This window comes from Triplophysa rosa, linkage group LG23, assembly GCF_024868665.1.
Source record: "Triplophysa rosa linkage group LG23, Trosa_1v2, whole genome shotgun sequence".
Taxonomy (NCBI): domain Eukaryota; kingdom Metazoa; phylum Chordata; class Actinopteri; order Cypriniformes; family Nemacheilidae; genus Triplophysa; species Triplophysa rosa.
The window spans coordinates 6,202,372-6,222,450 of NC_079912.1; the positions used below are offsets into that span (position 1 = coordinate 6,202,372).

At 38.6% G+C, this 20,079-nt stretch overlaps 1 long non-coding RNA gene across 1 annotated transcript; it reads right to left on the minus strand.

Moving 5' to 3' along the window:
• Positions 1-7,626: 7,626 nt before the first annotated feature.
• LOC130547233 (uncharacterized) lies at positions 7,627-10,904 on the minus strand. Its single transcript, XR_008961855.1, has 3 exons — positions 10,199-10,904; positions 9,337-9,505; positions 7,627-9,252 (listed from the first exon to the last, which is right to left on the minus strand). It is a non-coding gene; the product is annotated as an uncharacterized LOC130547233 (long non-coding RNA).
• Between the last annotated feature and the right edge of the window lie 9,175 nt (positions 10,905-20,079).

The following is a 20,079-nucleotide window of genomic DNA, read 5'->3' on the forward strand; positions in this document are numbered from 1 at the left end:
TCTCACTCACTTAACTAGGGCACTCATGGAGAGTGAGATGATTTATTTCTGTTTTATTTCTGTTGTTTCATTCATTTAGTCATTTTCAGGACATCAGTAAATTCACTGTATGCAGAGCGTAAAGTGTGCCTCACTCTCAAGTGCTTTCTGCCGCCATGTTGCTTTTTTTGATGCCGTTGCCATGGTGAATCATAATATCGGAGCTCCATTGATGATGGCTTTTTAAAGTCATGGTGCACGTGCTTAACCCAGGGTAAGACTACCCAGAGTAAATTGAACTAACTCAAATCAGCTGTTCTGAAACTAAAAACTCAAAGTTTCTCATTTCTAAGTAAACCAACTCTGAGTTCAAGATTTAACCTAGAGTTGGTTGAACCTCCTTATTGAAACGGGCCCCAGTAGTCTGGCACAGCTCAGTAAGGATGGCCATGCACAGGAAGCCATTCTTTTCATCTTTCAATGAGGACTGTCAATTTTCCAGAACAGAACTGGACAATTTGAACATGTGGAATTTTGTCCCAGTAAGGACAAATATGGGAAGAGTTCCTGGAAGTTCTGCTATACCTACCACAGCAGGATATTTAAAGCACACTAAACCAATATTTTAATGTCACTATGTTCAGGCAGTAGACCACAGACCTCGGTCGCTCCAAACCAAACAGCATGAGTGAGTGTTTGTGTGTGTCACAGCTAGTGTGTGTCATTGGTAAAAACCTTCCTCCCTCCCTTCTATTTCTCTAGCTCTCTTTACTAAAACACTGTCTGCAAAAGGCCAATTTTCTTGTAAGTCTAGTGGTGACTGAGAAGTGATGCAGGTAGACACAAGCCTATTCATTACATGTCATCACGTCTGGGCCCTGCCCCCATACATGTCTGCCTGAACGTTCTGAAAGTCTTCCTCTTTTGTCATATGTTGAAATGTAAACAACGTAAATGTTGTTGCTCTTTTATATCATGAGAGACTTAGTTTCATGAACAATTTGACCCAGAATTCTCTTAGGATCCTTTGAGAAACTGAATTTAAAGTTTCAATGAAAATGAGACGGAAACAGCATCATTGTTTAAAGATGATCTTCTTTGAGTCATCAGATAAGACATGTCCCCAAAACAGCTGATCGCTAGAATGATCCCACTTTAGATCTAAAACAGGAAGAAAGGGCTATATAGCATTTAATCTTCCATTGCAGAAACATCCGATGGTCTCAAGAAGCCGCCAGGTGTTTATGTAGGCAATAAAAACAGGAACTAGACACCTGAAGATGGACCCCTAATCCCGACCATGACATGAGGCACCAGAAAGTCTTTATTGTGATCACAAGGGGGGGACAACCACATCAGAAACTAGCAAATGAACTTTGATGATCTGACTGTCTTCAGTTCAAACCGCCTAACAAGGGGAATTAATAACAGCAGACACAGAACGAGTGAAATGGCTTTGAGCCAAGCCCATCTATCGCAGGAAAGATGATAGTCTAAGATACCAGGTTTTGGTTAATTCTATTGTGATAAAAACTTAGTTATATATCCATTGCAAAAAAAGAAATTTGATGTTCACTTGTGTAACAAATTTTCCCCATTTCATCCATTAAACAGTATTACATTTCATATTCAAACAGATGTAACAAAAAAAGAACAATCAGAATTTAGTACACAAATAGTGAACATATAAAGCTATATGTATGGAATGATTTTGCGGACTAAATTAAAACGGTATTGCAAACTGCATTTGCAAATGCGTTTTCTATTTGTTCGTGTCAAAATTGTGACATAATTCAAATGCAAACCATTAATACGCGACGCCAGAGGAAGTGAAATAGCATATGGGGAATTGCTATTTTGATTTAAATATGGCAGGGTCATAACTCGTAAGACAGAGGTAATTCATTTGCAAATAGACTTTGCTTTTCCTATTGAAATTTGGCAGACATTGTACGTTCGCGTCAATGCAAATGAAAACGGTATGCATTTGCGTTTGAATTATGTCACAATTTTGATACTAACAAATAGAAAACGCATTTGCAAATGCAGTTTGCAATTCCTTTTTAATTTAGTCCGTAGAATCACTCCATATATACAGTGAGGGAAATAAGTATTTGATCCCCTGCTGATTTTGTAAGTTTGCCTACTTACAAACAAATGAAGGGTCTATAATTTTTATGGTGGGTTTATTTTAACTGATAGACACAGAATATTAAAAAAAATCAGGGGAAAAAAATGTTATATAAAGGTTATAAATTGATTTGCATTTCAGTCAGTGAAATAAGTATTTGATCCCCTACCAACTAGCAAGAATTCTGGCTCCACAGATTGGTTATGTGCCTATATGGACCACAGATTAGTCCTGTCACTTTAAGAAAGTACTCCTAAATCAGCTTGTTATGTATATAAAAGATGCCTGCCAACAGAATCTGTATCTTCCAGTTCAACCTCTCCAACACCATGGTCCAGACCAAATAGGTTTTAAAGGATGTCAGCGACAAGATTGGAGACCTGCACAAACCTTGAATAGGCTACAGACAGAAGCTTGGTGAGAAGGAGACAACTGTTGGTGTGATTATTTGGAAATAGAAGATATACAAAATAACTATCAAATGCCCTTGTTCTGGAGCTCCCTGCAATATTTCCCCAATGGGGTAAAGATGATCATGAGAAATGTTAAAGATCAGCCCAGAACTACACGGAAGAAGCCTGTTAATGATTTCAAGACAGTTGGGAACACAGTTAGCAAGCAAAACATTGGTAACACATTGGTAACACGCTATGCCACAGTAGACTGAAATCCTGAAGCACCCGCAAGGTCCTCCTGCCCAAGAAGGCCCGCCTGGCTCGTCTTAAGTTTGACAATGAACATAAAAATGATTCAGAAAAGGCTTTGGCGAAAGTGCTGGCACTGCTGTGAGACCAAAATGGACTCCTGTGTTTGGAGGGAGAGAAATGCTGACTATGAGCCCAAGAACATCATGTCTACAGAGAAGCACAGTGTTGGAAACATTCTGCTTTAGGGCTTTTTCTCTGCTACAGGTATACAGGATGACTTCACCGCATTGAGGGGCTGAGGGACGGGCCCATGTACCGTAAAATCTTGGACGAGAACCTCCTCCCCTTAACTAGGTCACTGAAGATGGGTCATGGATGAGCCTTTAACATGACAAAGACGCAAAACATATTGCCAAGACAACCAAATAGTGGCTTAAGGAGAAGCACATTAAATGTCCTAGCCAGTCTCTAGACCCTAGTCCTATAGAACCTCTGTGAAGGAGGCTAAAACTCCAATTTGCTGAGCGACAGCCAAGAAACCTTAAAGATTGACAGAGGAGTGGACTAAATGTATCCGGACACATGTGCAAACCTGGTGACCAACTATCAGAAATGTCTGACCTCTGTGCTTGCCAACAAGGGTTTCTCCACAAAGTACAAAGTTATGTTTTGCTTGGGGATCAAATACTTATTTCACTGACTGAAATGCAAATCAATTTATAACCTTTATATAACATTTTTTTCCACTGATTTTTTTTAATATTCTGTGTCTATCAGTTAAAATAAACCCACCATAAAAATTATAGACCCTTCATTTGTTTGTAAGTAGGCAAACTTACAAAATCAGCAGGGGATCAAATACTTATTTCCCTCACTGTATGATCATAAATAATCTTATTTAAAAAATATATTTGTGTGCTATAGTTTACAAAACCAAACGCAGGGATACCTAAAATAAATTATTGATAAAAAACAAACTTTTTTACATTAAGCACCTTGGTTTTATGAATAATTGCAGATATTATACTCACAACCCTCAACAAAATGTTTGAGGAACAAAATGTCTTGCTTTTAATCTCAATCACTGTAAAAAGTCGCAATACATGTCATACAACAGCCTTAAGCTGTACGGCCATTATGCCTCTACTGCAAATATATGTTGGGTCACATGAGATTAAATGTTCATTACGTCATCTGGTGGCGTTGAGTGTTCAGATACGTCTTCTATTGTGATTTGGTTGTTGCAGGGCCCTGATCTGTTTTCACACTTAATCACCTGCAAACCTCTCCTTCTTCACCTCAATACTTGCTGGAATTCCCTCACCGTCAGGTCCAGGCCTTTAAAACATGTGGAAAGAGTATTAATGGACATTTTACTCTGCAGTTCTGCAAGGGCCTCTTGAAGAAAAAGCGAAAAGAAAACAAAAGCTCAGGGTACGAGCAGAAAAGCAGGAGTGGCTGTACTTTGGTAAAGCGTGTAATCTAAAAACACAATTATCCAAACAAAGCCACTTCGTTCCCATCCTGTCAGTGCTCTCCTCTTGGGTCAGAGCGTCAACCACCTCCAGTCTTACAATAACAGTGGGAGCCTCTGGGATATTTTCGGCTTTCCCAGATTTCCTAGCGGGACAAGAAAAAAACGCTTAGCGGTTTCGGTATGACCTCTCGCGCTCTCCGTCAATGCTTCTCTCTCACTGTTCTTCATTTTTCTCTGACTGTGTTTGTTGCCATAGCTTAGAGCTTTATTAAAGTTGAGGCTGATTTGTAAATAAGAGTGCGAGGAGGGGTTTTCTTACTTCACACTGGTTTGATCTCCCCAGCGACGTTCTTAAAGGAGAGGGGGTGAGCATCTCCAAGCATTTTTTGTTGTTGTTGTTGAGAATGGTAAACATAATGGGCTTGCCAAAAATGAAAGCGAATGCCTGAAAAAGGTCTTTGATGGCAGGCCTTTTCTTCTGCTCTTTCTGTTGGTGCGCTTCTCTTGAAACAGCCGAATGGCACCTTTGGTTTAGCAATGGCGCAGGAGCTGAAATATGAGCTTTATACCTTGTGGAAGCATCAAGCACAGGTGTTCCTACAAAGGCATTGACAAGTTTCTGAAGTGGCCCAGGAGAAGAGGTCAGGCGAAATGGCGCAATCTGAAATTCCTCCTTGAAGGCATGCTGTAAAAACATAGCGGGCTGGGGTGGGGGGGGGGTTGGGGGGATTGTGGTGTTTTGGTTTGACAAAAAAAAACTTACGAGTTTAATCGATGTATTCTCTGTATTGTCAGTCTGTGGTGCGTGTTCACGAGAGCACTTCGAAGCTTGAGCTTTCAGCGCACGACAGAGGAGAATATATCGATTAAACTCGTTATTTTGGTTTGTTTCTCCCATTCAATTGAGCCACTATGAGCGGATGGACCAATTTAACGATGTCTTTAGTAGTTTTTTGGACCTTGACAACAACTAAAACCATGATGTCTATAAGGAGGCCTTGAAATCTCTCGGATGTCCCCAAAATATCTTTATTTGTGTTCCGAAGATGCCGGGAGGTCTTAAAACACGTTGAACGTCATGTGGGTGAGTAAAAAATAGCACCATTTTGATTTTGAGGTGAACTTTTCCTTTAAAGTACATTGGTTATTACAGTATTGTGCCATTAGCTTAGCGGCATGCTAATCCCAAAATCGATTAAAAACATGAACACATATGAGCCATCGGCTCACGGGGACCCGGTTTCAAGTTTAACCAGGGTCATGTCCATTCCCATACCCCACCTCTCCTCCTTGTTCTCCTGTCTACTCTTTACTGTCCTATATGAAAAAAGCAAAAATCCCCCTTAAAATATAAAAAAAATTGAGTTTAGTTTTTCCTGCGCTTTAATAATAATTTAATAATAGCCTATCAGTATGATGCTCATTGCTGCTCAAAATCGGACAGAAGATCACTGCCAATGTACTATATATAGTAGACAAGTTCAGCTCAACACTTAACACACATAACACATAAATAGACAATCTAGCAGAATTGTGAGGTTATACTAAACAAGCTTATGGTGAATCATCTTCACAGCAATTTAACATGAACAAATTTAAAGTGATAGTTCACCCAAAAATAAAAATTCTGTCATCAGTTACTCACCCTCTTGTCATTTTAAACCTTTATGAGTTTCTTTCATCCGCAGAACACAAACAACATTTTGAAGAAGGTTGGTAACCGAATAGCAATGGCCCCCATTCACTTCTATTGTATGGACACAAAATCAATGCAAGTGAATGAAGGCCAGTTAACAACATTCTTCAAAATATCTTCTTTTGTGTTCTGTGGAAGAAAGAAAGTCATGCAGGTTTGAAATGACAACAGGGTGAATAAATTATGACAGAATTTTTATATTTGGGTGAACTTTAAATTGGCAGAATCAGGTGGAATACTGGCGAGAAGACACTGACTTGCCTATTTGGCGAAGTTCAGACACATTTCTGAGATTTGCCCATGGTTTCCCGGCCTGAATGGGAGAGACAGATTGCGGGACTATTGATAGGACATTTCTGTGAGAAAACCATTCAGAGCAGAGGAAGCTGGGATATACAACCCAGAAAGTGGCAGTGAATGGCTGCTCTGAATGCCAGTCTCTTCTGAGGCCTGTGACTTTAGAAACACGTTTCTTTGGCTTCCACTCTTTCCACTTGCTGTTAAATCTTGTTGGAAAAAAAGAAAAAAAATCTTGTCTTCCTTCAGAAGAACGTGTCATTGTTTTTTAGGCAGAATTAAGATGCACAAGGGGAAGAAAGAAGCGTCTCTCTTGCGTGTCTCTTATTGACTCTGGGTAATCTTGACTCCACAAGAGAAATCCTCAAGCAGCTGGCCGCAAACCTTTCGACTGAATGCACAAGCATACAAGATCTCGCTCCAGCCCTGAGGCGCTATCCCCCGTCTCCCAATGCACACACACCCTTCCAAGTCTTCCCTCCATCCCTCTGGTGGCTCTCTGAGCCAACTGGTCTGGAAAAGGCGGCATTTGTTGGTAGGGAGAAATGACTGGTGCCAAGAACAACACAGGCTCCGGGTCCTCTGGGAGAACAGCAAATTGGTCTTCAGAAAGAGACAGCACAGTTAATGTCCAACGCGGAGCGCAAGGCTTGGGGGTAAGATTTTGGGTGAAACCGGAGAAGGTTTGAGCCATTTCTGTTCTGTTCTTCAAATAGACAGACTTCACCGTGAAGTGGGATGGGAATTTGACTGAGCTGGAAATTAATTGATTTCCTGTGTAAACAGACAGCTGGTCGTGGAGTTGTTTTGAAAGTGTAAAGCAGAGTTAGTGGTCAACCTCAGACCGGCTAGACGAACAATCACATGACCAGGGACTGATTTCGCTTTAAATAGCTTCAGTTTTTAAATATTGAACGTACCACACACTAGAGGTGGGTGATAGGACATCTTGACCAACATCTGACATCACAGTTAGAGTCATTTTTGTGTCACAGCAATATATATATACACTGTAAAAAAAATCCGTAAAATTTACGGTGAAAAACTGGCAGCTGTGGTAGCCAGAAATCCACCGTAAAAAATACGGTTGCAACGTTATTGGTTTTACGGGATTGCACCCACTGTACCGTATATTTTACAGTTGATAATTTTCTTTTTTACGGTTCATAACTGTCTAATTTACTTGTTTATGCTGTTATAAAAACAGTTTATAACTGTCAAATTCCAGGGTTTACATTGTATTAATTACGGTTCATAACCATCTTTTTTACAGTTCAACACTGTCTAATTTAAATGTTTACATTGTATTAATTACGGTTCATAACCATCTTTTTTACAGTTCAGCACTGTCTAATTTAAAGGTTTATGTTGTAATAATTACAGTTAAACCCTATAATTATTTGCTAAACATTCAGATTTAACCTTTAAGAAACTATTAAAATTACTGTTAAACTAATTGATAAATATCTTACATTTGCAAACCTAAATCAAATCATCAAAACCCATCAAAATCTATAAAAGACAAAGACATCAGTGAGGTCCCAAGTATCTTTAATAAAGACTGGCAGGCATTTAAGACAAAATATTAGTGCATTTTTCTGTTCTCGTGTTTCAACTGGTATACAGTGGTTTAATTAAAATCGTTCAGTCCAGTCTACATTTAAAGTGATGCTTCACCCAAAAATGAAAATTCTGTCATCATTTACTCACTCTCTTGTCATGTCAAACCTGTACTGTATATATTTCTTTGTTCTGCTAAACACCAAGGAATTTATTTGTAAGAATGTCATTTACCAAACAGATCTCATCCCCCATTGACTCCCATAGTATTTTTTTCCCTACTATGGCAGTAAATGAGGGATAAGATCTGTTTGGTTACTGACATTCTTATAAATAGCTTCCTTTTTGTTTAACCGAACAAAAAATGTATACAGGTTTGGAAGAACCTGAGAGTGAGGAAATGACAGAATTTTCACTTTGGGGAGAACTATCCCTTTAAAGTGATACTTCATGCTTAAAATCAAAATTTCCCCATGTTTTACTTACCCTCACGGCATCCTAAGTGAATGTGACTTTCTTCTTGAAGAATAATGCAATCAAAGTAATAATACCACGTATTCTTTGACTTCCAAGCGGCAGAATGTGAGTGAATGGGGGGGATTTTTTGAAGCTCCAAAAAGTGCATCCATCGATGAAAGAAGAACGGCTCGACACGGCTCCGTGGTCTTAACAAAGGTCTTCTGAAGCGAATCAATGCGTTTGTTTAAGAGAAATATGCATATTGACAACGCTATTAAGGATAATGTCTAACAGCCGCTGCAGGCGAAAGAGAGGCTTGTTTTTCCGTTAAATGATGGCGACGAAAGCTCCCGCCCAGAAGAGGCGGTGTTTATATTGGCGAAAACGAAAAATGCTGTGTTCGTCACAGGAACTTACTTAGGGTGAAGACTCTGCGTCATTTGCCGGAGAAACAAGCCTCTCGCTCGCCTGCAGCGGATGTTGGACATTATCCTTTATAGCGTTGTCAATATGTATATTTCTCTTAAACAAACGCATGGATTCGCTTCAGAAGACCTTTGTTAAGACCACGGAGCCGTGTCGAGCCGCTCTTTGATCAATGGATGCACTTTTTGGAGATTTAAAAAATTGCCCCCCATTCACTCCCATTCTACTGCTTGGAAGTAAAAGGATACGTGGTATTATTACTCTGACTCCATTATTCCTCAAGAAGAAAGTTACATTCACTTAGGATGCCTTGAGGGTAAGTAAAACATGGGGAAAATTTGATTCAAGCCTGAAATAACCCTTTAAGAGATTAAAACTTGGAAACAGTCTGTAGGCCACCTTTACAAAGTCTCTCACCCCGAGTATAAACTTGGAAACAGTCTGCAGACCACCTTTACAAAGTCTCTCGCCATTCATGATCAGAAAGGTCAGCGATTAGGGTGAAGACTGGGAGTAGCTTTTTGTTTTTCTTTTCCACCTCCTTTATTCCCTTTCTCCGGATTGATGATGAAAAAAACACCTTGAAAAGAAAAAAAAAACATTTATAAGTCTGTAAATTAAGCTACACCGTAATGAATCTCCCCTCCTAAGTCTCTTTACATACCTTTGCAGGAATTCAAGCACTGACGCCAGTTCAGTAGGGTAGTTAATTTTGGAGCAGTAATAACTGCAGAACATTAGGCAAACAGCAGAGATGAAAGAAGTGATGTCATCATTCACAATCTTGCGGTCCACAGCTAGCATGAATCGGACAGCAGCATAGCAGGAGGGTCCTGTAGATACATTTCAATGCAATATACATAAATTTATGAACGTAAGATTATTGTGTATTTACATATACAGTATGGCAAGAATATTATACAAATTGCAGTTTATTTAGTACTGCCCTGAAATAACCATTTCACAAAATAGATTTTAGAAATAATAGAAATAAACCAGTTCTAAAGTTTAGATTTGTGTAAACCGAGTTATTAATCTGTGTTGTGGAATATATGTAAAAACATATATTATGTGGAACAGTTTGTTCTGTGCAGAACTAATTAAAAATTGCAATTTGTATGATTTGTATCTTATTTCTTAAATTGATAGTTCACCAAAAATTAAAATTGTCTCAGCATTTACCCTGTATGACTTTCTTCTGCAGAACACAATTTTGAAGAATGTTGTTAACTGGCCCCCATTGACTTGTGTTGGTTTTGTGTCCATACAATAGAAATGAATGGGTGCCACTGCTGTTCGGTTACCAGCATTTTTTTAAATATCTTCTTTTGTGTTCTAGTTTAAAATGATAAGAGGGTGAGTAAATGATGACAGAATTTTCATTTGTGGGTGAACTATCACTTTAATCCCTATCATTTTGCATACTCTGCAAGGGGCATGTAAACTTATAAACTCAACTTTATAGTTAAACATTTAATCATTAAAGCTTTAGGGTTCTACTGTATATTAACAAAACGTTCACTTACCACACACACAATAATGCAAGGCGTCACAGGCAGGTTTTCTAACTCCACATCCTTTGCCAGGCTTGTCTCTTCTACATAATGGAGGAGCTCCTCTTTCTCATCAAAACAGGAGAGAGGTAGAAGAATCATGCCTTTCACATCCTCTGAGCAACCATTTCTGTACTCTCAAAACTTCTAGTTTTGTGACAGCAAGGGCATGTGGAGTAGCAACACGTGAATCTATTTTGTTTACGGTAAAAATGCACACTTGAACACGCACCGTGGTTTAAGGTGAAGTTTGTTATGTAAAACATGCTACCTAAGGATTTGCACTGATATCACACAGAACTGACAGCTAAACATTTAAACTACGTGAATAAATACACACTCTACTACGGTTTCAAACACATAAATTATATTTCACAAACTGGGCAGGACATCTAGAGCTTGCGAGTTTTACTACATCCGCTGCCAGACATGTTTAAACAGTGTAGCCTACATGCTAACTTACTCGTATTTAAAACGATGCACTGCTTGATTCTATTTAGCAAAAGTACTTAACAAACATATATTTTACAGAGTATTTCCACGGATCAAGAGCTCTCACGCTTTAGGACTTGCAAGTCTGCCTACATGCGCTGGCTAGTTAAATATGTTTATGCCCCATGAAAACAGTGTACATTCTACTCGTGTTTAAAATCACACACTGCTAAAACCGTTAAATCCAACTTACCAATATGCCCAATGCCATACATACATATATATATATATATATATATATATTCCACTGATTTGTAGTTCAGCTCCAACAGTGCTTCATCAGAATCGTCACTGTTGAAACGCGGGAACGCAAACTTTACGTTACTGTGTGCTCCGCGCCAATGAGTATTCAACCAATCACATCCTTTGTTCACGAAGCCAAGGCGCAACGTATATCTTGATTGGATGATGCTTAACGGTTATGTTTTAAATGCTTGTTGAGTTGATTGCTTTACCATAAAATACATTCTTGAGTTCAGAGACAAAAAATTTGTTTCACACAATCTAAAAATGTAAAAGCACTGCTAATTACATAAAAACAATATTTAAATTATCAAAAGTGACAAATGTCAAGGTGAAATTTTTTGGGGGGTTTAGGCAGACAATTTAAGCTAAACAATGTATAGAAGTCATTATATTACAACTTTACACAGAAAAAGATGATTTTATAACACATATTAAAACTGGTTTAAGTGCACACTGCACAGGGGAGTCAGATATGTTTATGTAGCCTATTTGTAATAAGAATATTTTTAAGACGTTCTTTTTTACGGCAAATAATACAGTGTACTGTAATGTTTTACTCCAATAAACCGTATTTTCATATGTTTTTACCTGTTAAATGTACGGTCTTACTCCGTAAAACTAATTACATCTTTCCACTGTAAATTCTACGGGTTTCGCATGTTTTATGAAATACGGTTTTATACTGTAGCATTTATACGGTATTTTACTGTTAAATCTACTGACATTTTTTACAGTGTATATATATATATATATATAGTGTATATATATATATGTATAAGTGTATATATATATATATATATATACAGTATATACTGTATATACATGTATGTATACATATATCACTTGATATTGTCTTACCATAAATTCAATAAAATTTTATACTTCATATAATTTTTATACACTGGAAAAATGTTTTTCAGGGTTCAGCATTTTTGTATACTTTTGTCTTCTAGTACAAATATCTAAAGATATTGAAATCAAGATAAGCAAAGTGGATTGTGTCTTACAATGTTTTTGATAAATAAATAAAATATATGCCAAAATGGTAAGAAAGACACTTATTTTAAAGAGGTATGTTTTCCTATTCCCCAATGGCAAATATTTGTCTTGTTTTTACAAACTCACCTAACTTTCAAACATTTTTTAGTAAACAAGACTTAAAGAGATTCACCCAAAAATGACAATTTTGTCATCATTTACTCACGATCTTGACATTTCAAAGCACAAAAGAAGATATTTTGAAGAAAGTTGGTAACCCAACAGCGCCGGCACCCATCACTTATATTGTATGGACACAAAACCAATGCAAGTGAATGGGTGCTGGTTAACAACATTCTTCAAAATATATTTTTTGTGTTTTGTGGAAGAAAGAAAGTCATACAGGTTTGAAAAGACAAGACGGTGAGTTAATGATGACAGAATTTGCATCACTTTGCTTCTCAAGTAAACATCGATTAAAATGTTAAATCTTAAGACTGTTTAGATATTTGTACTGGAAAACAAATCCCAAATATCACGAAATTCATTTTTACAGTATATATTAAACCATAAATGTAATTTTTTGATAATTCAGCGAATTTAATACTTTTAAAAAAGCGGTCTTGCCAACTGATAGTTCTTCAATACAATGGCAATAATATCTGGATGTATCATTAAGGTTGATCAGAAAAAAAACAATTTGTATGAAATGCATGATTTAGTCGTTCCCCTTTCACAGCTTTTTGGTCACATAGATTTTGCATTTTTAAATAGTCCAGGTCGGCTTTGTTGGCAACATCACAGAACGGGCCACTCAGTAGTACACTATAGAATTAGAACATATGGAGCAGATATCTGATGTGTTTTATTACCTTCTCCACATCAAATAGTGCTAGACACTGGATGACGCCTTGTTTGAAGTTTGGATGTTTGATCGAGATGTGTTTGATGCTTTGAAAAGGGTGGGGGAGGTTGTCGGCCATAAAACGAGGAGAAGCCCACTTTGCTCAAGTTGTGGGCCATCTTTTGAAGTGTTAGACCAATAGGAGCATGAATCAGTGGTCACGTGACTGGATCTTGAGTTGAATGGCTGGGACATTCAACAATGAAGCGCCAACGTGAAAGTTTCAATGAATATTAATTGTGTAAACTCAATTGCGCTAACATAAAAAACACAAATTGTTGTTTTCAGGTGATAGATGAAGATTGACACACGTTACATAATTCAGTTCAATTGACAGATCTAGGGTTACATCTGTGTTAATTCTGTCTCCTAAACTGACAAAGATCATATCTGAAAGATTTTAAAATGTAAACACATTGTGGATAAATGTCAAGGTGTTGAGCAACACTACACAACTGTTCTTTCACTTCACACATGGACCACAGTCAGATGTACAGATAGTTAGAGTTCAGACAGATAAGCCACTGTGATTCTACTACACATGCAAATCCTGCTCAGACAAGCAGAATGCACAGACACGCTTTAACTCAAAGTGCAGTCTGTTGCCACTTAAATGTACAGTCTTTGAAGTGCTCCTGTGGCACACATGGAGAGTAATTGGAGGACAGTGGACAGCTTTCCAATTAACAGTAGCAACTATCTGCTCTTCAACCCAACAAAAGAAACAAAAATAAGGACACAACTTGTCAAATGTCAACTGCTCAAAGCTATTGTGGTAACAGCCTGAATCATCTGGGGCGTCATTTATCAACAGTGTGTACGCACCAGAGGTGGGTAGTAACCTGTACATTTACCTCGTTACATTTACTTGAGTAACATTTTGAAAAATATGTAAAATGAAAAGTGGGTACTTTTAGTCTTACTTGAGTATATTTCTAATAGAAAATCTGTACTTTTACTTTGTTACACTGCGTGACGTTCTCTCATTCCTTCATTTTAATATATGCATTATAAAATGCGTCGTTATTTCAATGTTTTCGTCTTTTTTCACTGGGACATTCCCGAGTGATTGATTCCTTTGAGTCGATTCTTTTGAAAGCATTAATTGAACAATGGGAAAAACCGTGTGAATAGGTTCACGAATCAGTTCAAATGATTTGTTCAGTTCGCAGCACGATCTGAATCGTCTGAAGCGGCGGGTCACTGCTCTTAGCGGGAAACTTCAGAACACGCAGAACACAAAGTGCGTTGGATGAAGTGGATGTGAATCTAAGGCTGCGTCCGAAATCGCATACTGTGACAGTTTGTACTGAATTTGAATAAGCACCTACCTATCGGCCATCAAAACAGTACGTTCTATATAGTATGAGTGGGTGTAGTATGAATACATTTCGGACATACTGCGTCCGCCATGTTTTATGGTCATGTGACCGTATGCTCAATTAGTAAATTCATAGTTCAAGCTAGACATTTGTATAATTGGTTTGAGAAGCTACGAAAGACAGATGGGAAATCATTTGAAATGAAGTTATAGTGTCACTGATCTCACTTTGCTGGACGATTTGGCAAACCTTTTTTTGAAAGCACAATGTAGATACACTTGACAAACAATATATGAAAAAATTAATAAAAGAAAAACATTCAAACAAACTGAAAAACAACAAACAGAGGTTTGCATATTAATCATTATTACAAAATTATATAAATAAAACATTTTAACATCGTATTGCTTTTCTATTATTACATCGGTTTCCCAAATCATAATAACATTGCAATTTAACAAAAAAAGTGTTTTTCTGAACATTTTTAATTATGCAAAATAAATATCCTATAAATAATTATGAAATTAACGATAGAAACCAAATTGAGCAAAATATGCATTGTGCAAATAATGCGTTTTCTAAGACCGCTGTGATCTGTTTAGTGAGAGCACAGAGTACATTCATGTGATTTATAAAGGGAGATTTCGTCACCATATGGTTCAATGGGGGCGTTTCCGAATGCAAATGACCATGAACCTGAACAAGCATGGCGCTTAAAGGAGCAATGAATTAAGACATCAATTTTAACCCGTGCTTTTGATATATAAGAGGGAATCCTATTCAAGCAAACATCCTGTAGGTGTCAGAACTGAAAACGCCCTTGTTACTGAAATTACAACTGTTATTGATACCAGGCCCAGCGAACGCCAGGTAGTTCATGTTTATAGTTCATGAATATAGTTCATGGTTTAAGCAGATTTACATGATGTATAGAATTTATAGCACTGATAATTAAATACATTTTAAACAAGATTTTCTTTCCAAGACATCAGCTAAATTCAGTATCAACACGTCAATCAGCTATGATTAAAGAATCGTATATATTAAGTATTAGATATCTATGATCGTCTGGGTGCATGCATTAGTGTCTGACGTCTGCTTGACTGGCGCGTTATTGAACCAATCAGATAAGAGAAAACGAAGAGTCATCAGGAACCTCATTTGATTGGTCACAAGAAGGTAGCCCCGCCTCCCCCTTCACGCTTGCAAACCCAAATTAGTGAGCGAATCGTGCCAAAAAGTGTAAGCACCATCGAGACGGAACCGTACACATCGGGTTATTGCAAGAAACAGTTTTCGCCTGCGTAGGCAAGACGTTTTCAACAGATTTATTTTACACACACAAAGACAGGTTCTGCGCGATGAATCCGTTTTGCAGTTCATAACACCATTGTGTTTGCACACCTCTGTTTACAGACTCGCAATGCTTTAGGCCGTATTTCGGCGCAAAAAACGTGTCAAAAGTGTAAGCGTATAAAAAACGGAGGTCACAAGAATACAGATCATAATTATTTGACGTAATATGAAGTTGCCGTTTCACAACACATGAATTACGCTTACGAAAAATGATACAATACTGCAAAACTTGTTTTATTACGCTTGCAGCTTGATTTACACCTTTACAAAACTTTTTTGCGAATGCAAATTTATTTTATGCTTGCAATGTCACGTATGCTTTTACAAATGTTAGCCTGCGCAATGTGCGCATGCAAATCTTTTAGGCATGATTTTAAAAACGCGTCCGACGATTAATGAAGAACCCAATAATGTGTGATAGTGGGCGACTTAACAGCTTTAACAACCATCTCAGACTCTCCCGAATGTAATTATAAAGCTAGATTTATTCACAAACATAGATTTATTTTATAAGCGCCAAAGATGTAGGCCTAGAGGTGACCTGATATTGTAATATAATATGAACTACCTCTCAGGCAACGTTAAATAACTTGTTTTTTACTTGTCAATTTACTTTTCATGTTCTGTTCTGCGCTTTGGGAAGTTTCTTTGCTCGATCCATTTGGTCATTTGACTGTCAAAGAGTGATTGGTTGACATAATAACTTGATTAAATAAATTATATATTTATTGAACTCCTTTAAATGCTAGACAAAAGTGAAACTAAAACGTTTTAGATAATGACTTTTTCGATATATTTTTATAACGTTTTATTTAAAAAACGTTAAATAATATTTTGGCACAATGGTGCCCCCACTTGTGCGGCGCCCCTATGCACCGCATATACTGCATACCCCATTTTTGCACCACTGGCTGTACATGAGACATATTGACTATAAGCAAAACAATTAAAGTTATACCTGTAAAAACAAGAAAAAGGTGAAAACACAGAAGACAGACATACCCACATACAAAACACTCCACACAAACACTATGCACACGTACTAACACACATGGACATAGACACACACACAGGGACGCGCACGTACACACACAAATACGCACAGACACGCACGCACGCACGCACAGTGAGAGCACACATTTAAGATAAAGGAGAGAGAAGTACAGGTCAAATATAAGAGACTATAAATTCCTATATGCAATATTAATTAAGTAAAACTTAAAAATTCTAATTCTAAAGCAGCTCCCAAGGTCCAGGCAAATAGTGCAAAAAACAGTATGCAAACGGTGGCGAGGAACCCAAAACTCTAATCGAGAAAAAAAAAAACTCAGGAGAACCCAGGCCCAACCAGGGGATTCCAGTTCCCCTCTGGCAAAAGCTGCTGCCTCTGCACAAGCTCGACAGTGCTTGCACAACAAGGCTAAATAAAAATAAATAAAATTACTAATAAGGTAAATTATAGTTTTAAGATTATCATTAATAATCTAATAGCATTTGGAATTTTGTGGTGAAGACGTGTCAAGTGACCGCGTCCTTCTTTATCCAGCTCTATCATCTCAGCTCTTGTCAGGTCGCCGCTTCCCATTCTCCGCTCTACCATCAGGTCAGGCCATGAAGACGTGTCAGGTGACCGCGTCCTTCTTTATCCAGCTCTATCATCTCAGCTCTTGTCAGGTCGCCGCTTCCCATTCTCCGCTCTACCATCAGGTCTGGGCATGAACTGCATCCTGCTCGCTGTGGTAACCTTGGAACAATGAGACAAGACTGGCTGAGAGTAGAGTACTGTTCTGCACTCTTTGATGCAACAAGTACATCAGTTGTGTTTCTGGTTCCGGTTGATCTAACTAATGCAGCCTAAACCCTCAGAGGATTTATATTATGGAAGTGTAGTGTATGCAAGATTAAAAAGATGCGTCTTTATGGGTGAACCATTCCTTTAACCCTGAGCTCAGGAATCTTTCTCGTTTCATACATTGTGCACTTTCTCAAGCGAGGAAGTTCATGCAGATAAACAGATTTCTCCCCTGGGTAATGAAAAACATTGCATTCAAACGACTAAATTGCAAAGCTAATACACACAGAGGCACATCTTCACGTGCAGATTTTCAAGACTTGACTTTGTGGCATCAGCCATGCCATATCTTTCAATGGGGGTACTGTGTGCATAATTCACTTCTGATTGCCGTTTAAATAGTGGCGGCGTTCTTGTGGAATGTAATAAATCAGCATTGAGATTTTTCCTTCTTCCCAGCAGTCCCCACTCTCTCCAGCTCCTCAGATGGCTTCAAAGAGCAGGTATCCCACAAGACCCCAGGGGGCCCATGATTGAAAGCTCGGAAGGATGGACCGACTGCCAAAATCTTATAAAGAATGTAACAGAAGATACATACATTATTCATATTAAATTTTAATGCCCGGGGTACGTTCACAAACACGGGGGGAAATAAGGGAAAAAAATAGCAAAAAGACTTGTTATTGAAAGATTTCACAGTCCTTGTTGGGGACTTAAAAAGTTGTTTGCATAAAGCGGCTATTAAATGCTGTCAGGTTTCTGCCACTTCGTTTTGCCTTTGAATATGGAAATGGGGTAGACTGAGATGTTCACAGGGGTCGAAGGTGCCATAACAAACTTCTGACTGTGTAACCCACAATCAGCAAGATAGAAAAGAGGGTGGCCAACATCACAGCTTATTTGAATACATTTTATTTCTATAGCTTAGCTGTGACAGCTTCAAATATTGGGAAAATCTTGGGCGTAAAAGTCTCAAGCGATTCCGCCAGTGGGAGGTTTCCAGATGTCAGACTAGCAAACGATTAGCATGGCACACACATTAGTAGAGGAGAGAGACCCATACGCCAGTAAGGAAAGGGTAGCTTCCCTGCAGGCCTGACTGACCCGGCACCGCAATCCACTCTCTGCTCGCTCAGAAAATCAGTTTTCCCTGCTATGCCACGCTCTCTCACAGATGTCTCCACATAATCAACTCATATCAAACAGCCTTGTTGAAATGGCCAACTCACTGCCTCTGTGGAATAGAAAGCCAATAAGGGCAAAACCTCTAACCACTGCAAAGTAAATTGATTTTAGATTGATTCCCACATGCCCATTGATGATGTTGCCTTGACAAAGTTAACATGCTTTTATTGTACAAATGAGGGATTTTTCAAGGTCAGCTAGGTCCTAAATATACAGTATACAGTGCTTAACAAATGCATTGTTTTATTCAGATGCTCAATTCCCGTTATTTACTAGCAGTTCTTAATAGAAAAATAAGTTTTATTGGTTGAATGGTACGCTTGATTCATTTACGACAGAGAAAGTTCTGGCATGAAACTCTATGACGCAGTCCTGTAGTCTAACCCAATCTGACATAATAACTTTACCACACGGTGCAGCTGATTGGTTCCTTCTGTATCAGCAGCCAATGAGCCTGCTGCTCAACGTTTAAATCTTGGCTAGTGATTGTCGTAGCAGTGCAACGCGCTTCAGAAACCCTCCTCCTTCCCCAGCTCCACTTATATAGATCTGCTACAAGGTGATCATCATGTACGCTATAAGGGGGTTATTCATGTTATATGTGTAGCAGCAGCATTCCCTACCATGCACACAACAGCATGTTGTGGATGTATTGGCAGTAGCAAGTCTCTGTACTTTCTGAAGCGACTACCAATAGGAGTAAAGCAGCGGAGCTCACGTGATCCGTCTCTCATCAGTTACTGCAGGGTTTGTTTATAAATGTTACTAGAGTAACCAAAGCTCGGAACATACTTCTAACGACCTCATAACAAGAGACTAGCGACACAGCGGCACAGTCGCTGTCGGTCTCCACGCAAAGTGAAAACTGAAAACTAACAAATACTGACAAAAAGCCACTTTTTAGTCTAAGGGTTCTTAATGTTAAATCGTAATTCAGGTCCATCATCAATCCCTTTAACGCATGCAATTTAAGTAGAGTATATTGGTGAATTAATATCATCCTTTGAATGCAGAAATAATTACATCATAGATTAGCCTGGTACCCATTTCGTCCGACCAATCACCAGCCTCACCGGTGCAGCGGTGTAAAATGAATTTGTCATCAGCTTTAAAGCTTTTTGTGACAGGGCGTTTGAAAGTCAGCTGGGCTCCACAACGTGATGGGTGGCTTTCCCGCTGCTCAGCTACTCTGCAACTCTGCAACCCAGCAGGTTTGAGGATTAAATTTAGGGGCTCCTGTCAAAGATGGCGACAGGCCTCAAAGGAGGAGCAGGGAGCTTCTCCCCACGATCCATGTTATTATTGCACAGGGGATCTGTTCTATTGCTCTCTATTAGCAGCCAGAGGTACTCCGGTAAGACTGTGTAATGCGCTTTGGGCTTAGGACCATCTCATTCTATATCAGCCGGGCTGTGACAGCACTGGGTTCGGGTGTTCAAAGTGGGTATGGGACTCTTACACAGGTCGTGAGATCCTCTTAGCGATAGATGGATGACTTTAGGCTGAGTGTCGTGAATGGATTATAGTCAAGATTGCTTCCAAAGACAGGTCACACAATAGCTTCTAATGGTCCTACGTG